The sequence below is a fragment of the Scleropages formosus genome, chromosome 7, assembly GCF_900964775.1.
Source record: "Scleropages formosus chromosome 7, fSclFor1.1, whole genome shotgun sequence".
Classification (NCBI taxonomy): Eukaryota; Metazoa; Chordata; class Actinopteri; order Osteoglossiformes; family Osteoglossidae; genus Scleropages; species Scleropages formosus.
Window position 1 is genome coordinate 26798984 of NC_041812.1, and position 12108 is coordinate 26811091.

At 42.7% G+C, this 12108-nt stretch overlaps 1 protein-coding gene and 2 pseudogenes across 12 annotated transcripts in view; 2 read left to right on the forward strand and 1 right to left on the reverse strand.

The window, feature by feature from the left end:
* The window catches only part of LOC108926321 (protein mono-ADP-ribosyltransferase PARP6), a 23546-nt gene extending 20803 nt beyond the window's left edge, over nucleotides 1-2743 (reverse strand). For 11 of the 12 annotated variants that reach the window (XM_029253449.1, XM_029253445.1, XM_029253444.1 and 8 more), the window contains exon 1: nucleotides 2685-2732. The gene's annotated coding sequence lies outside the window, so the exon portion shown is untranslated. Of the gene's footprint in view, nucleotides 1-2684 lie in introns of all 12 variants that reach the window. The other variant, XM_029253446.1, reaches the window with a different exon arrangement.
* The window catches only part of LOC108926250 (pyruvate kinase PKM-like), a 12792-nt pseudogene extending 4178 nt beyond the window's left edge, over nucleotides 1-8614 (forward strand).
* A 1771-nt stretch (nucleotides 8615-10385) lies between these two features.
* Nucleotides 10386-11528, forward strand: LOC114909088 (pyruvate kinase PKM-like; annotated as a pseudogene).
* Nucleotides 11529-12108: the final 580 nt, after the last annotated feature.

Below are 12108 nucleotides of genomic sequence, written 5' to 3' on the forward strand. Positions count from 1 at the left end.
GTTTTATTCAACAGGCCACAGCAGTTACCATCTCTTACCACTGAGTGACATTAATTCTTCTTCAGCTACATGAGGCATTCACATGCTGCCAGACCCAGCCTGCTCATAAACTAGAGTCTAAAAGCATGCCCTTTCTGTTGAACTTTGGAAACAGCTGTCTTAACTTGCGCTTAAAATGTTTGTTGATCGTGGAAGTATGTTTGTACAGCATTCCCCCCACATGCACATTGGAGTTACGAGAATTTAACTTCATGAGAAGCTAAATTTAAATCCCCTACTTTAACTTACATGGCATTTCTTCATGTTTACGCAAACCGAGTTTGGATTTCATGTGCCTCCTGACAGCTGAGCATTTGAGCATGAGATATTCACATTTACTTATTTTGCAGAAACTGTTCTCCAAAATGAATCACAGTGATTACTGACTAGAATTTAGCTGTCACCTTTATCCAAGGTAACTTCTAGCGTTAGATACGCAGCACTAAGCTCACTACAACCATTCACCTGTCTAAAAGCAGAGCAACGCAACACACTTGCACGTGTACACACTACTGGAAATTTAGAGCCACCAGTTCACCTGAAACACATCTGTGAGAGCAAAGCCGCACAAACACAGAAGAAAATGCAAACTTTATACAGACTGAGCGTAGATCAAACCCACATTGAATCACATATTCCAACCCGGTTTGTTCAATGAGTGTGAATTGTTTTCAATTCCTTTAAACACACACACTTTCAGAACCGCTTGTCCCATACGGGGTCGCGGGGAACCGGAGCCTACCCGGTAACGCAGGGCGTAGGGCCAGAGGGGGAGGGGACACACCCAGGACGGGACGCCAGTCCGTCGCAAGGCACCCCAAGCGGGATTTGAACCCCAGACCCACCGGAGAGCAGGACTGTGGTCCAACCCACCGCACCCCCCCTTCCTTTAAACACTGAATATCATATGTATGCATATTGTGTTTGTGAGCATTTAATTGTATGGTGCGTAATAACTGAGAAAGAGCTGAATGGTCACCGGTAGACAGACATACAGTACCAATAAAATCATGAAGTAATGGAGGGAAACTGCAAAAAAGAATATTATGTTATGTCATGATAACTAATGTTAAATTCTGAAGTTAATGTGCCTTTCAATGGGATTCAGTGTTATTTTAGCATAAGTGCATGTAATTTTTGGGTGCTCTGAAACATATAAAAACTTTTAAAAATGCATAAAATATTAATGGTAATTACATCTTTAAGTTACGAGAGTTTGTATTAGGAAGGATTTCTGCGGAAAGCATTACTTCTGTAAGGCAGGGGAATATTGTGCTGTCTAGGATTTCTAGTACCATCTAAGAACTGAATTCCAGTACCATTTAGCACATACACACAAACATAAAGTATATACCACTCCACTGTCAACAAGCGCTTTCCTGAGCAGGGTTGCGGAGAGCCAGAGCCTTACTCGGCAACACATGGTGCAAGGCTGAAGGGTTGAGGGGACACACCCAGGACGGGACGCCAGTGCATGGCAAGGCACCTCAAGCAGGGCTTGACCCCCAGACCTGCTATAAAGTATATACATAATTTTGAAGATTTATTAGACAAAGTATTTGAATTTGTCATGCTTCACCTAATAATGATGAGACTTTTGCCAATTTTAAATAAATTAGCACTTTTGACAGTATTTCAGTGAAGCAGGAAAATGTCTGTTAAGTTGTTTTATGGGCTCTAATTAAAGTGACAATGATAAGGCAAAAAGTAAGAACATGTTCAATGAAATGTACTGAAAACTGAATAATTTAAGTGGTAAAGCACCGAAACTGAGTTTCAGACACTTATAGGTCGAAACATTCATATTTCATTCATTCAACATGGTTAACTGCCTGTTAACTGCAGGGTCAAGGTGGTCTGGAGTCTATGCCGGAAGCAGAGAGTACGAAACTGCCTTTCAACTCAGAGGACTTATATTCAAGCCCCACCATTCGTTGTGCCATCCTTCAGCAAGTTTAGGCAAATGTTGTTGAATCAAATTTGACATGGCAAAGGAGGATACGGAAGTAGTTTACCACTACTTTATTCCACACGCGTCTTTAATTTGCAAAGGGGGCACGTGACCTTCTCACAGCCAGTCAGACCTGAAGGACACCCACACGTAGAGCTCGAGCATAGTGCTACCTCCTGTGCCACCATGCTGCACTCAAGGTACTTGCCCTATACTGCTCCCTAAAGTTGTCCACGTGTATGTAAGTTGGAAAAAAATCCTAAGTTAAATCCAAATGTTTGTTTGTGTGTGTGTGTGTGGGGGGGTATACGGTGTTATCGCCTTTGTCGACTTTGTTTGTGTCTTGACCAGATTTTTCAGAGAGGTCGTTGATACGCACAAACATTGTGTTCGCAGTCAAATAGTGTATATAAACTTCCCTTTTTGCCTGGTTGAAAGATTAATTATTCATTTAGAATGTTACATCTTGTACTCAGAAACAGCTTTACTACTGTCCAGCTCCTGTTTGAACTGGGTAGGTCCGGGATGTTTTTCACAATTCGAATTTAAAAAAGGAGAGGTTCGCAGTTTTAAAAAAAAGTTTTTAACCAATTGCCCGGTAACCGTTTAAATAAATTAATAAAAAAACTGAACACCCTTACTTAAACTTGGCCTTCCCTCACCATAACATAAATCAGTAAAAACCAAATATTACCGATATCCTCACACTCCTCTTCCAATCCCGCTGCCACTAAAAATCCACCTCGTAGCGACTGGACCCTTACGTACTCAGGAGAGTGTTTTGATTGGTTTTTGAAGATTGCAGAACACCATTTCTTTGTATAGTAACCTTCCGACGGTAAATCACGATAATTTTAATTGGTCAAAATATCACCTCAACAAAACAATATTGCGGGTTGAGACATGAACGCGTAGCATAACTCTTTATAAATATTAAAAAAAATAATTATTGCATTACATTTATGTAATCGATTCATAGCGGATCTATTTCATTTTTGCGGAACATTGTCCACCCTAAAGTAGTTCCGGCAATGTGGGGCTTGGATTAAAGCGGCCACAGGAGGGTGTTACTTAGTTCTCGCGCGTTTAGCGAGACGCGGAGAACAGCCAATCGTTTTCAAGGGGGGCGTGTCCGGATGCTTGTCAAATTTCTGAGACCAGGGGCACAAAGAGCAACATTAACTTTATGCAAACTGCTGGGAAAAATTACACTTTGGAGGTTGTGCTGATTTAGCCAAATTTTGATTAGCTGGTTTCATTAGTTTCTCACTTTTATTAGTATCTGTTTGTTTACACTGTTGTCATCACTAGTTTAACAATGCACTGAATATGCATTTATTCATTTAGCTGACACTTGTCCATGTTGACACAACATTTAAGTTCTCAGTGATTTATCAATTACTTACCAATTTTTGGGGCTGCTGACGCAAGGCCAAAAGGAAGAGGGGACGCACTCGGGACAGGACACCAGTCCGCCGCAAGGCACCTCAAGCAGGGCCTGAACCCCAAAGCCGCTGCACCACCACGCCATGTGCCACCCTCCACTGAAATTCAATGTGCTCTTAATGATTTGAAACAAGTACAATATAATAAAGACAGGGTCAGTAGTCATTCGCTGGCTTTGGTGTGTTCAGGTCTAAAATTTTTACAGTTCTGTACCAGTTTAGAGTAAATGTGCTGCTTGAGGCTAATACAGCAGGCGTTTGGTTTCAAACCTTGGTTCTATGAGGACATTATTTGTTGATGAGGCAGAAAATGCCGTAAACATGGTTCACAAATGACGCTTTGCATTCCACATGACATCAGTATTATTAGTAATTTGCATTACTTCATCAATCTTTGTGAAAACATGCAGACTATATTTGTGGGTAATTGGTATCCACCAGTTTAGCCTCAGCTGACAGTTGAACAGTTCTCTTAGTCTTGTGAAAAAATTCTTTCTAACGCCAAGACAGATAAACCCAAAAAGACTCTGGCACTGCTATATGCTGCTGGCTCCAAAAGGTGCTTCATGCACCGAGCCGTTTTACCAGTGGCTAACTGACACCATAATCACGTACTGCTCTTTTGATCATTTGCCTTCAGTATTCTTGTAAACACCCCTGAGGGTCTGTGTACCTGCAGTAGGTACCTAATGCCTGGTGTGACGATCATTTGCAAGCTATCTACAAGGGGATTTATCGAAACAGAAACACAGAAACCCTGTGGATTGTAGGAAGAGTCCGATTAAGTGTATGTCCATTGACTTCAGGTTTAACGTTGCACCTGTTCATGATACGTAGCTTACTGGTTAAGGACATGAATTATGATTAATGTCCATGAACAGCTGATTGTTTGTTAGTCTGTGCAATACTTTCTCCCTCTTAATTTATTCCCTCTCTCATTATTTATTCCACCCCTCATTATTTTCTCTTATTCTCTGGAAATGTCGATGCATTTTTGCACTTGATGTATGTACGCAGGAGGGTGCGGGGCGCAGTGGGTTGGACCGGGTCCTGCTCTCCGGTGGGTCTGGGGTTCGAGTCCCGCTTGGGGTGCCTTGCGACGGACTGGCGTCCTGTCTTGGGTGTGTCCCCTCCCCCTCCGGCCTTACCCCCTGTGTTACCGGGTAGGCTCCGGTTCCCCGCGACCCCGTATGGGACGAGCGGTTCTGAAAATGTGTGTGTGTGTGTGTGTGTGTGTGGGTGGGTGGGTGGGTGGGTAGCCTGTATTGCAAACCAGATAGAATGAACCATTTGGGGTATTTCTAGGTGGAAGTCCTTGGGCACAACCAACTTGACAGGGGTGTTTTACTGTGTAATGGGATAAATGTTTTTATGTATTGTAAGATATGGATATTTATAGCAAACAAATGTTTTGTAGGGCTTGTATGTTTTTGTATTTATGTAGGGTGTTATTTTTGGGGAAATGTACTTTGGAATAGTTGTTGAGGCTGTTATGGTGTAGTCAGGAGGGCAGAGTTACTGCTATAAAGCTGGGGTAGATGCATGCAAACAGATGCAGACTCATGCAGACAGGCACTTGCACAGCAAACAGGAGAGCAGTGTATTGCTGTTGGTGAAAGGGGTTAAGCCTGTGGCTCATAGGCCTTATGTTCTTTCATAACTTAATGTTTGTGTTTGTATATGGCTGGGCTTACATCTTTATTTTGTAAAGAAAAATAAACCTTTTTGGTCCAACTACTTCAAATCTCCGCTGCTGCCTCCCTCCGTTGTCCATATCCCCACAGTGCTGACTTTTTGTGTATCTCTTGTTCTCATTTCTTATTTCAGTGTCTGAGGCACGCTTATTCTTCCAGAGCAGCACTGCTGAGATCGAGCTGAAGAAAGGGAACATCACCAGGTTCACCTTGGACAAATCCTACAAAGAGAACTGTGATGAAAGGAATCTTTAGGTTGACTACAAAACATAACCAAGGTGGTGGAGCAGGGTGTAAAAGTGTGCATTGACAATGGACTCATTTGCCTGAAAGTAAAGGAGATCAGCGAGGGTGAAATTGTATTCTCATGCTCAAGTTGCTTCCATTAATCGGCACCTTCGCTGATGAACAGAAAATGTTTGGCCCTTTACCCCTGAATTATTTTTCATTCACATCTAATACTTACAAGGGAAATCCAGTCCTCAAGAACAGCACATAATGGTTTCACTGAAAGTCTTTGTCTTTAGTCTATTACTTAGTTGTGTACTGCCAGATGTTGCATACTCTAAAGTTCATAAGTGTACTACCCTCGGAGATGTAATGCAAGTTAATTCTTCACTTGCAATAACATTTAGTAACTTTATTAACTTTACTAATTTAATCATTATAAAAGTTATGAAAAATGTTAAAACTGGCCATGCAAGGATGTAGTTGTACCTAATGATTAATCCAATGAGCTCCTTTCTCTTTGCTATGTGGATCCGCAGGTTGCAGCTTCCTGGACTGTGAGACTGAGAATGGCAAACTGCTGGACAGTCAGTAGAATGTCAGCCTGCCAGTGGCTGATCTAGACCTACCTGCTGTGTCCAACAGGGATGCTCAGAACCTGCGTTTGGACTGCAGCAAGGCATCGATATGGTCTTTGCTTCCTTCATCCACAAGACCACCGACGTGTATGCCATTATTTAGGTCCTCAGAAACAAAGGCAAAGGCGTTTACATTATCTCCAAACTGGAGAACCATAAGGGCATTTGCAGGTCTGTCCCTTACCCCACTGTGGACAGTTTACTCAGTACCCCAATCAATAGCTAGTGTCAGTCGGGATCTTGCAACATAGTACTTTAGGAACTAGACTGTGGCCAAGAAGTTGCAAGCTGGAGAATGTGGAGCTCGGTGGCTATTTTGGGTATCTATTTATATTAATCAGGAGAAAGTTATTTATGCCATTACACCTTTTGTGGGTTTGGTCAGACAATGGTGGCTTGTGGCAAGCTAGGTATTGAGATTCCTGCACAGAAAGTGTTTGTTTCCCAAAAGATGGTGATTGGCTACTGTAAGAAAGCTGGGAAGCCAGTCATATGTGCCACACAAGTAATGCAAACTATGCATGTTTGTACGTATTGGGGCAGCAGGTAATACAGTGACCAGTTGCACTGCCTTGCAACTGAAGGGCCTGCATGTATGAATTCCAACTGTAGTACCCTTGAGCAAGGTTGGTCCAGTGTAAATTACCCTGTTGTACAAATGGGTAAACAACTGTAAGTAACTCTGGTAAGGAGTCTTTGAAGAAGGAAAGATCAAGCTTAGCTCTTGGTTAAAATGGAGAACCCTACAAGGTTTACAAGCATTGCCTAAAGCTGTTATATGGGCTCTGGTGGATCCTGAAGGTCCTCTGGAGAAGAGGCACAATTGCAAGGCAACGGAGGTATGCTGAAGGGGTGTTAATTCCTAAAGATGAAAATTCAGAAAGGATCAACCAGTTCAAAGTTAGTTCTGCTCAATGTAGGGACACAACAGTGCAGAAAGGAAGAACCCTGAGGTGCCAGGGTGCTTACAGGTGAGCATGCAGGTGCAGTGAGATAATTGATTAGACAGGCTTATAACAGCAAGAGAGCCTTAGCAGGAGGGGGCCATGCTGGCATGGTGGGTTTGGCCAGTGCCTGCTGTGTGGCTGGTCTTGGGTTTGAGCCCTGCTTGGGGCACCTTGCAACAGACTGACCTCCCGTCCTGGGTGTGTCCCCTTCGGCCTTATGCCCTGTGTTGCCAGGTGGGTTCCAGCTTGCTGCGGCCCCGCTCGGAACAAGTGGTTATGGATGGATGGATGGAGTCTTAGCAGTTTTGTGGCTAGATCTCACAAATCCCTGTGCCTCAATTCCACACAAGCTGGTGAAGATGGCATTAGTGTGGTACCACATTCTGAGCACTTTAGGAACTTCAAATTACTACAGTAATTTCGGCATGAGGGTCACATTGGGAGAACTAACATCTGAGTAACACAGGCTAGAGAAAGGGAAATTACAGCTGTATTGTCTCCATGATCCTCTTTGTGCTGGTCATGAATATGCTTGAGAAGCTGGCAGAGGTTGAATATCAAGGTCAACTCACCAAGTCTGGTGTCAGAAAGCCATCCATAACGGGCTTCACAGATTACCTGATGATGACTGCATCATACATCCCAGGAGGCAGGTCAACTTTGAAGGCACTGAAGAGGCTTATTGCACGGGATAGGACGAGTATCAGGCCAACACAGTCCAGATCTTTAGTGCTGATGAAGAAAAAGCCTACTGAAACATTTTGCTTTAGCACGGCAAGCCCACTGATTTTATCCATTTTGGAGAAGCAGGTGAGGTAAATGGTTTTATAGCAGTTTGAGGGACACAGGGGTGTTTCGGGTATCTTACAAAGACTTGGATGTGTGGCTACTGGATAAGTCAGGACTTCTAGGTAAATTTAAAGCATGGGGATACCAGGAAAAGATCCTGCCACTAGTTCTCCAGCCCCCTACAAAGTCGCAATATTGACAGTGATAGCATTCAAGGAAAAGAGAAACTGTTACCTCTGCAGATGGCTTGGTGTACCTCAAAGTTCAAGCAGTATTGCCTTGTATGGTCAGAATAACAAACTAAAGTTACTCTGTAGGAGCACAGAGGAAGAGTTCAGGGTTAAACTGGGAAGGGAAGTGCTAATATACAGGGAATCAAGTTATCCTAGGTTGCTGGAGCAGGCATCGAGGTAAGGACAGGAAGAAAGTTAAACATGTTAGCTGCAAGGGGTAGGCAGAGTCTTGGCTTCAGCACAACATGGTGGTGGGCAAATGACATCTGGAAAGACTGGTCTGGGAAGTCTAGAGAAAGAAGCAGAAGGTTATTCAGGAGGTGCGTTCAGCAATGGACGAAATTAATGATATGAAATTAATATTTGTTTAGAGGCATGATAACTTAGGAGGTAGTGCTAGTGCCTGACAGCACCTGGGCTGTGGGTTTGGACAAAGTACGGCTTTTGTACGTTTGCATGGGTTTCCTCCAGGTACTCTGGCTTCTTCTCACAGTTCAATGACATGTGGTTCAGGTGGATTTGTGACTCTAAATTGTTTTCACTGTGTGTGAGAGATTTGGGTGGACTGTCATCCCATCAGAGGTATACTCTGCATAACTTAGTGTCCAATGTTTCTGGGATAGGCCCTGGGCCACTGCAACCTGCATTAGAACAAGCAGTTATTGACTGTGTTTGAGTGAATAAATAATTTAGTGCATGATTAGCTAAGCTAGTATCTATTTGTTTCTGCTTTAACTCCTCTGTTAATCACTTTATTGAAGGAGTTATTTGGGTTATAAGTCACCTAACCCTATTTTTCAGGTGTGAATCAGGTGTTAAATGAAAATGTTTTTTTTTGAAAACCTGCCTTCCAGCACCATATGTTGACTACCCTCAATTAGTTTATTCAGTGGGTTCACGGATTACTTTCGCTTTGCAAATCCAATTACTGCCTGATAGACATCCATTGTTCTCCATTGTACTTTTCAAAGGATGAAGGAAGGCAGGAAGCGATGACACTGCAACCTGCTGCCCTTGTTCACTTTACTGAAACTGCATTTTGACGGTGAATGGAGCTGATGACCAATTTGCCATTATTCTTAGGCGCTTTACTCCTGCTGCCCAGCTCGTAGTACATTTTCACCATCCAGAAACTTTGTTTTAATGCTCTGTGTAGTTGTATTTTTTCAGAGCTCACATTGTCTACTTTTGAATCCAGCCTCCGACTGCAGAAACCTTTAAGCAAGGCACTTACTCTGTATTTCTCCAGTTAAAAAAATACCCGGCTGTATGAATGGGTACCTTATTGTAAGTACCATAACATTGTAAGCTGCTTTTGGAGAAAAGTGTTGGCTACATAAGTAAATGTTTCTTGGCCTCTTTGTAACATTTGCTTATTTTCTATAATTGTTGTATATTTTATAAGCGCGCAACCAATTGTCCAGAAACACTGATGGTCCAGGAATAAATGGAGTTGGTTGTACGTGTAATAGTATTTGTAGCCAACTGGAAATGGGGTGTTTCTGTTGACTTTGGTTTAAACTGGCAAGGGTGTGTCAAAATATTGTTCTGTTAAGCAAGGCTTCTCTTTAAAGGCATTACGTCTGACATCATTTCATCATGAAAACCAAATGATGATACAATATAAGATATGTTGCAACCCACTTCATCTTTGTACTAATCCCTAACTGCACACTCACTAAAAATATACCTGCTTTGTCTGCTATCTTCCTTTCGTTGCCTTTTCTTTCTTTCATACCATCTTTGCCTGCCACCCGCTTGCGGCATCTTGCCCTCTGTCCATCAGACGGCTGAGGTGGCTGTGTTGTCCTCATTGAGGTGAGGATCTGCATCTCCATGCGGCCCAGTGGAGATCCATGTCAAGAGTCTGCATCAGCAGTAGTTTAGCTTGTTGCAGGAATACAAACAAAAAAAGATCTGTAGGCCTTTGGGACAGAAAAACTTCAAAGTGTGAGAGAAAATGTCAGGTAGATGTGGTTGATGGGCTGGAATCAGTAGGGTTGCAGGGATGGGGTGACGGAGACTTAATGCTATTTATGGGATGTGATTTTGGCCACCGGGGTGTGTTATTCTATCGTGCAGTTTATGGTGCAGCACTGGACTCTGCTTGGATGTCAAAAAGAAGCCCCATGCTCTTACACTAATTTGCAATGTTCTTAATTGTTAATCACTTTCACCAAACTGAAGGTGGTATCTCATTCCCCCTATGCTTAATGGTGTATTTTTTTATCAATCTATACCAGAAAAAGGGTAAAATGTTTAGCAGTGCATTCACCCTTCAAAAAATCTCAACTGAAAAATAAACAGTCTCATGTATACTGGTTCAAAGACTGAGTATCAGCTGATGTAAAGAGTTCAGCAAGGTAGTGTTTGTAGTGGTAGTGTTTGTAGTGGAGCAGTGACACTGCTAACATTCAGGTGATGCTTTCTCCCCAAACACACATCCATGAGATCTCTCAGGAAGCGGAGGCAGCCGTGTTCCATAGACAGCTCTTTGAAGAGCTCCGCCGCAACACCTGCCTGACCCAAGACCCCTCTGAAGTTGTTGCGGTTGGTGCCGTTGAGTCCTTCAAATGCTGCACCAAAGCCATCATCATACTCACCAAGTCTGGCAGGTAACAGCAATGAAATTCGGGCAGTGGAGCCCCTTTGGTCTACTCTCTGGAGGATTATACAATACCTGCCTACAAAAGTTTTTTTTATTTGTAAACACTATATATATATATAGAAGGTCTGCATAGCTGTTCTCCAAATACGCACCCCATGCTACAATCACTGTTGTCACTCAGCATGCCCAGACAGCCCAGCAGCTCCATCTACACCACGGTGTCTTCCCTACGTTTTCCAACAAGCCTGCCAATGCAGTCTGAGCTGAGGATGTTCACTTCTGTGTTAGCTTTGCTGTGGAACCCGGTTAGACAGCCTCATGTAACCACATGGCTGTGCTCATGAGACGTCATATGTCTTTTCCATTTTATTTTCTCTGACCATCTCCACAAGAGAATATGGACCAGAATTTAAACAACCCTTTCGTGACATGCCCCTTTCTTACTATTAAATGCCCTCTTAAATCTTCTTATACCTAACCCTGTAATCCCAAAATGAACCTTGTCGAAGTGTAACATGTCTTACTTATTGCTTGTAGACAGGTTAACTCTATATAATCTGAGACAGGAAATACCTTGCCTCCCAACTGGCTGTTGCTGGTATGAATGCTAATCCACGCTTTGCTTTCATAGGCACAGCCAGAGGGCTCTTCAAAGCTCGTGATGCAGTTCTGGTTGTGAGTGGCTGGTGCCCAGGCTCTGGTTATACCAACATCATGCGTCTAGTCCCAGTGCCCTGAGCTCATCTGAAGCATTACACCCATTGTGCCACTTTGGTCCATCAGTTTCTGCACAGTTCCTGCACTGAAATGCATGAAATATAGATGCACAGCACAAGAACGGTCATGGCAGCAGCAATCCATCCTGTCCCCCACCGCATGAATGCTCGCTTCTCTGAGTCCAGGACACCCCTGCATGTTCCCAGAAGCTGCCATTTGTTTTTTTTTTAGCCCTCATAACCATCTCTAGGTGCTTTTCCTGTCCTCTCTTTTTAAAGATGAATGAAATGGCAGCTTCATGAAAACATTTCACTTTGAAACTATTTGCCTTCATTAGTTTTGAACAGAATCTTCTTTTGGGAATTTGGTATTTTTATTATTCATTAAGGGACAAGCGCTTTCAGACAGTGTGTGTGATTATTCATTGATGTAATAATACATTTTTAAATATAAATTCCTGTACTTATTATATAGGGTTACTTTTTAATATTGTGCTTGAAGTTTTGCAGCTAATATGTTTTCTCCATTTATTGATTTAGCTGCTGCTTTTATTCAAAGTGACTAACAATGTGAAGCTACTCACACTGATTTACCTGTTCATGTGCAGGGGGTATTTTTATGGGAGAAGTTTTACGGCAGGTGCCTCGCTCAAAGGTATTATAGAAGTATGTGGGATTTGAACCTCCAATGCTGATAACCAAAGGTGACAAGTCTGATCACTGTGTTACCTGCTGGTTGAAGTTTCTTCTGAACACTGGAAATACATTTAACGTTCAATGTGCTTGTTATGGTCTGTATAAGGAAATCGCATGTTGCTGT